At 37.5% G+C, this 6,638-nt stretch overlaps 1 long non-coding RNA gene across 1 annotated transcript; it reads left to right on the forward strand.

The window, feature by feature from the left end:
- LOC148865316 (uncharacterized) lies at positions 1-3,356 on the forward strand. Its single transcript, XR_016110483.1, has 2 exons — positions 1-2,354; positions 3,112-3,356. It is a non-coding gene; the product is annotated as an uncharacterized LOC148865316 (long non-coding RNA).
- Positions 3,357-6,638: the final 3,282 nt, after the last annotated feature.

Raw genomic sequence — 6,638 nt, forward strand, 5'->3', positions numbered from 1 at the left:
GCACATAACACATTCCCCTTCCTCCTACTGCTTTTGTCCGCCCTATAGTCAAAACAACAACTCAAATCTATGAATTTCTCCTCCATTAAGACAAAGCCCTCTTTACCATTTTTACACGCCCCCACCTTGCTTCGTTCTTGATCCCATACGCCCACAACAGACCCAACGACGTAAGATTTTCTCCTTTACCATTCATTCGGTAATTGGAATCTATGATATTGATCTTATGCATCTTTTCAATGCTAAGAAAACCTATTTCTATTGCTTCCATAACGTCATTGGCTCTTATTCACGATAATATGTTGGTTTGTTGTATTTTTGGATGGTGTTGGTGGAGACACAGACGATATGTTCGACGGATTGTTGGACAAGTATGGGAAGGTGGTTTAGAGAAGAAACGGTAGAAAAACACCTGGTGCAGAAGCCGACGATGATGCTGAGAGCCTGTCATGTTTGTATATTTGTGTCTCAGACCTCAAATTTGTTTGATCCGGTTATAGCTGACCATTAATTTTCTTGGGTCACCCGATATGAGTTTTCTTTCCCTTTCTTCAAGTTGTCAAAAATCTTAGCAACAACCCGCAAGGGGGGTGGTTCCATTTTCAAACCATGAAGACCCTACACATTCTACATAAGAGGAAGAGTTTGACACTTTCATGAAATGTGGAAGAAATCTCCTATTTCATCAGCTTTTTACAATTTCATGAACCTATTCTTATTAAAGAAAACTCAAACATTTAGCAATTTGTTGGACTTAAAGCATAGAGTTTGCTTTTTTTCTCTGCTATTCGTGTAGTTGCTGTGGCTCTGACCAAGGTTGCAAGCGAGGTCAAGGGTGCAGATATTCGTATTCTCTTTGTGAAGCCTCTAGTTTATTGGACTTGGTTTTTTATCATTGCCACAGCCTTTTCACTCCCTCAGATTGATGCTATTGGGTATGTGGTTGAAGGCTTATGTGTATATGAATGATAACTTAATCATTGTAGGTCCAAAATAAGAGATCTAGCTGAGAAACAATATAGAAAAGTCCCATCAGGTAATGCTAAACCCAACTCGTGAACTGCATTATTGGATTTTGGTGAGTGTTCTAATTTCTTATTTCCTGGCATTAGTGATGAAAAATTGTAAATTGAACTACAATTCATGTTATGAATTCTTGACACAGCCAAACCACCTTTAGTAACATTGAAATTCTGTTGCATCAGAGAGCTAGTATGCCTTTGGCAGGTTCAATTATAATTGTAGAGGGGGCATCTCTTGGATTAAACTTCTGTTGATGATTGTCAGTTTCTAGACGCAGCCATGCAGGACTGCAATGTGGAAGCTTGGTTATCAAGAGGATTTGGGTGGTCATGTAGTATTAAAGCTGGATGATGATCAACCCAGTCATTAATGTTTGAAATCAAGAGGATTAAACCTCTGCTTTATCATGCCTTGGGACTTGTAATCTTATTGATAACCTAATCTTGCTTTTTCATGCTTATTCCGGCGGCAAGTCATCTTCACAATATTCTTCACATGTTCCTTTTAAAACTAATTTGCATTTTTTTATGGAAGTTGGAGCATTTCTATTTCAAATAACAATCATTCTATTACTTCTGATTTTTCAGCATTATGAAACATAAAAGCATGCTTTCCTTATCTATGGAATCTTTTGGTTTAAAAGCTAGTGTAGGTACATGTTCATGTGTGTGTGTGTGTTTTGGTGGTGGTGAGTGGATGGGGTACATGGTGCACTTAAGGTCCACTGACCTTACCATGGAAAGCTTACAGTTTGGTTCACAGTTCGAATCCGAATCGGAATCGGAATGGCCTATTCCCCCTGCCGGTTTGGTTCAGACCAGAATCTAAATTGGCTGAAATGAATTGTCATTCCAAAGGGAGGGGGAGAGAAGAGAATGGCGCATTCCCTCAAATGGGGGAATGTCATCCCGCCAGAAATGAGAATTGGATTCTAATTCGTCGAACTGAATTGTTGGAATTGGAATGAACCATTCTGCTTCTGATTCCAATTCCAGACCCCTAATCCTGGGAACCGAACGTACCCTAAATACTCTTTCCTCGCCAGAATTTGTTGATTCAGTGTAGGCTAATTGAACACATATAAAGATTGAATGGGGATTTGATTAATTTTCAGGCCTGTCTTTCATATTCTTAGTGATAACTTAATTGTTTCTTGACAGGTGATGTAGTTGTCCACATATTTCTTCCCCAACAACGAGCTTTCTACAACTTGGAAGAATTCTATGGCAATGCAACACTTGTAGAGTTACCCTTTGATAACCAGTCATCATTTCGCAGCTGAAAATCCTTCTGTAACTCTCCAAGGCATCTCAAGCTTCTGATTGATGCAGGTGGTTGAATGTCATGGATCTTGAATATGGCTAGCAGTTAGCGATTGCCTGAGTTTTGCATTGAGAACAAACCTTTTGAAACTAAAACTATTAATTGGCTGATTCTATTTGCTGGGGTTGATTGATCATAAGCCAGTCAAAAAGCTATAGCCAATCAGCAAGAGGAAATTCAAAATTAACAGAATTGACGCTTATTATTGAGAAAATTTCTTGGGATGATCTCAACTCAGTGTAGGCATTTTACCTCAGTAATTTCCATATTATTATACTTTTATTTGGAAGAATGCCTACATTTTGTGACATTCAATAATTAGCCAAAAAAGAGTTAACATTTAATAAAACTATTGAAAAAAAAATGAGAATGAAAAACAGAGAAGATTTTAAGAATTAGTAATATTTTAAGAGCCCAGCTGAAGTTAGTGTTGGGTGATAATTTCCGCACTATTTTATTTTTTCTTTTTGTAATTTGATTATTTTATTTTTTCTTTTTGTAATTTGTTTTACATGTAAACTTGTTTCCTCACTGAGAGGTAGAATAATCAAATTGCTTTAACACTATTAAAAAACAATAAACATGCTCTAACACTATTAAATATCTCACTTGGAAACATAAGATTTAATAGCAAGATCTTTCTATAGTCAATAACTAAAAGGTCTAGCCTAGGCACAACGAAAAATGTCATTTGTACACTGTGGACCTGTGTTTGTATCCCTAGCTATGTAGATCTGATGCAATTTGTTGGACATTTTGGTTCAGGTTATAATTTATGTAGTGTAGTATTTAAAGCTGAGCAGAGCTTGGATATTTGCTGGAGTCAATCAGGAGAATAAAGCACAAAGGTTATTAGATATCTTAAATTATGATAGAATTGGAAAGAAAGGAAGATGTGTTATATTATTTGACAAATTGATTTTTTTTTCAAGTCCTTGTATTTTTTATGTTAATTGGACATTGTATTTGAATATTTTGGAAATAATAATAATTAGTCTTTTAATTTAATACATTAATTTTTTTCAAACTACATTTTTATTTCAGTTATTTTTATATATCAATTGTCATGAGGTTTTCACTGCGCAGGTATTAAAGCGATGCATTAGTAATAGTGTTAGTGCAAAATCTAAGCCGGCTGTCATCCAACCGCCAGCTTTGCCATAACATAATAGCTAAGCTGGCAGTCTGAACCGCCACCTAAAGGTGGCAGGGATGTTTGAGAAAAAGCTAAGCCAGCGGTCAAAATTGCCGCCTTATTAAAGCTAACCCAGCAGCTCTGATAAACCGCCGCTTTAGAGCAACTTAAACCGCCTTCGCCCAGCCATCAAAGGCGGCGGTCATTTTAACCTAAGCTGGCGGTCTTGATCTATGGCGGCAGATTCTTAGGTGGCGGACGCATGACCGCCGCCTTAAACCTAAGCCAGCGATCTTCAGGCCTATGTATGACCGCCGGTTTTGATCCTTTTTCTTGTAGTGCATTTACCCAGATAAATAACTAACTCAAAAACGAATGGGACCTTAATGATAATAGCAGATCAAGAGATTAAAAGGTTTATGTGTTGAGATAATAGTTCATTGCGAATTTGCCATATGTGTCGTCTAAGGAAAACACAGAAGCTTGGATGAACAAACCATATGATTGTTTTGATCAAATGCATGCCCACCAGTATATAGAGTAGTTGGTTAAAAATAGTTCAAACAATAATTCGGTGTTGTTTCAAGAGTGGTCTTAAATTAGGATAGTTCTACCTGCTTAGGAGAGTAAATTTATTTTCCAGTCTTCTAACTTTTTTTTTTCAATTTCCCAATCATGAGATATTGCCAATCAAGTAAATTGCTTCTAGTGAGAAATAGTGGCCCTCCTAAATATTTCTCCATATCCATTTGTCCGGAGCCCATATTTCCTACTCACTTTTCCTATCCTCTCTCTATCCGTCGTAAATTGCAGCCACACATCTCTTAATTCATAATAGAGATGTGTGGCTCCAATTCAGGATGGGTAGAGAGAGAATAAAGTTATGTGATATCATTGCCAACTATATTTCTTGAACCTAAATGTTGAGGGATCTGTAGAAGGGGTGCCCCCTCTCACCATACTTGTTCATAATTTGAACAGAAGTACGTACTATTACAACTATTAATTAATAAGTTGACATTGGGAGCAAGGTTTTTAAAATCGAACTGGACAATGAATCGGTCAGGGGTCCCGTTCTTGGGTCGAATGGTCCGATCATTGAAAAAAAAAATTAAAAATTAAAAAAAAACAGCCAAAACCGTTGGGCGATTCGAACGGTTTGAACAGTATGACTTCCCGGGTCAGTGATTTGCTGACCAAATCAATATGTTTTGGTGAAATAATGGTTCTGAGATAAAACAAAACCGATCGCCTGACCCAATTCCCGATTTTTCCAGTCCAACCATCAGGTCCAGTCTGGTTTTGAAAACCATTAATGGGAGAACTACATGGCTTGAAATTTGGATGCAAAGGTATGAGACTTAACCATCTTTTTGTGGATGATTTATTGATTTTTGGGGAGTACATTGCACAAGTAAAGAAATCAATTGCTTGAAAGGATAGTTCACACACTTTTGTAAATGTTCTAGTCATGAGGTAAATATGGCTAAGTTGGCCATCTTTTTAACCCCAGATACACAATGATGGCTGAGACAACATCTCCAAAATAACCTAGAAGTTTCCGTGATCAGGCTAGCTAATCGATACATATTTGGGAGGGTATTTGTTTTTTGGCAGTTCTAAAGTGAATGATCGAAAGAGTTTGGTAGATTGTTTGAAGACAAAGCTAAGTCCTCAGAAGGCAACTACTCTGTCACAGGTGGGTTGAACAATTTTACTGGAGTCTGCGGTGGAAACTTAATTATAAACTTTAGCCTTAGCCTCATAGATCTATTGAGCCTCACAAGAGCTTGGCCTTGCCACTGTTGGATATCTTTTACCACTCCTACTACTTATGGCATTCTCAAAGTCTTAGAAGATGAATTTCCATCTTTGTGTACAAATATGTATTTTAACTTCATTTATTTGTGTGTGGCAGCAATTAGTGATCGATTGTAAGGTTAACCTCTTGTATAGAGAAGAAGATTTGGTCATCTTGTTGAGCTATCCTTTGATTGAAACCAGAGACATTGTAATCTTAATATTATAAGATAGTAGTAGAAGCTTTAGTTAGATTAGTGTCCCGTGGTTTTTCCCTTCCACTACAAAATAATAATAATAACAACAACAATAATAATAATAATAATATAGCGGCAGTTTTAGAAGGGACTACTAAAAATAATAGTATATAGCAATGATCAAAATTGATTGATTGCCACTATAAACTATAGCAACAATTACTATAGACAAGGCGTGATAGAAAATAGGTTCCTCTTCCCCGTCCTCTCTATATTCTCTCATTCTCTTCCCGCCCTCTCTACCTCTCTCCCTCTTTCAGTCGGAGCTCCACGTTAGGTGGTTAGAACCAAACCTGCTGACTTGGCAAGACAACTGTACAAGATTCAAGATTGACTTCAAGATCCCAACCAAACGACCTCCCCATCATCTATAATATGTAAACCTCCATATTTAATATAGAAATAAAAGGAGTTTTTGGATACTCTGTTTTCATCTAGACATAATCTCATCGCATTCTGTATTGATTCATTGCACATTTGCGTTGAGTTTTCTCTTTCGTCGTCGCATTCATTGCATACCTCAACAGTTTGTCATGGTATCAGAGCTTTGACAATGATCAAGACTCGCTGCATCTCTTCTCATTGTGTGAGTTCCCTCTTTTTTGACGGCTAAATTCCCGTCGGCTAGTGGCCATCGTTCTGGCACGATAGCTGCCACAGTTTTCAGCAATCAAGATTCTTCATTAGACTAGTTTTTCATCAATGATTGATCATCGACGATGACTACGGATTTGGATCCAAGTTCTCCATATTATTTGCATCCCTCTGATAACCCTGGAGCTATTATGGTTTTTGCCCACTCACCGAAGACAACTACTTTACTTGGCAACATGTGATTCGCGTTGCTCTGAGAGCGAAAAACAAATACGGATTTGTGGATGATTCGCTGTAAAGGCCAAGTCCATCTATGATAGAAGAACGAGCATTGATCAAAGTTAATTTCATAGTGATAGCATGAATCTTCAACTCCTTGGCTCGTGAGCTCCACAAGAGTGTTGCATACACGGAGTGGGCTAGAGACATGCGGAAAGAACTTAAAGAACATTTCTTTCAAGAACAAGTTGCAAGAATCTATCAACTCAAGCAAGATCTCTCCAACC

The sequence above is a fragment of the Nelumbo lutea genome, chromosome 3 (assembly GCF_056320005.1).
Source record: "Nelumbo lutea isolate HS-2025 chromosome 3, American lotus-T2T, whole genome shotgun sequence".
In the NCBI taxonomy this organism is placed as follows: Eukaryota; Viridiplantae; Streptophyta; class Magnoliopsida; order Proteales; family Nelumbonaceae; genus Nelumbo; species Nelumbo lutea.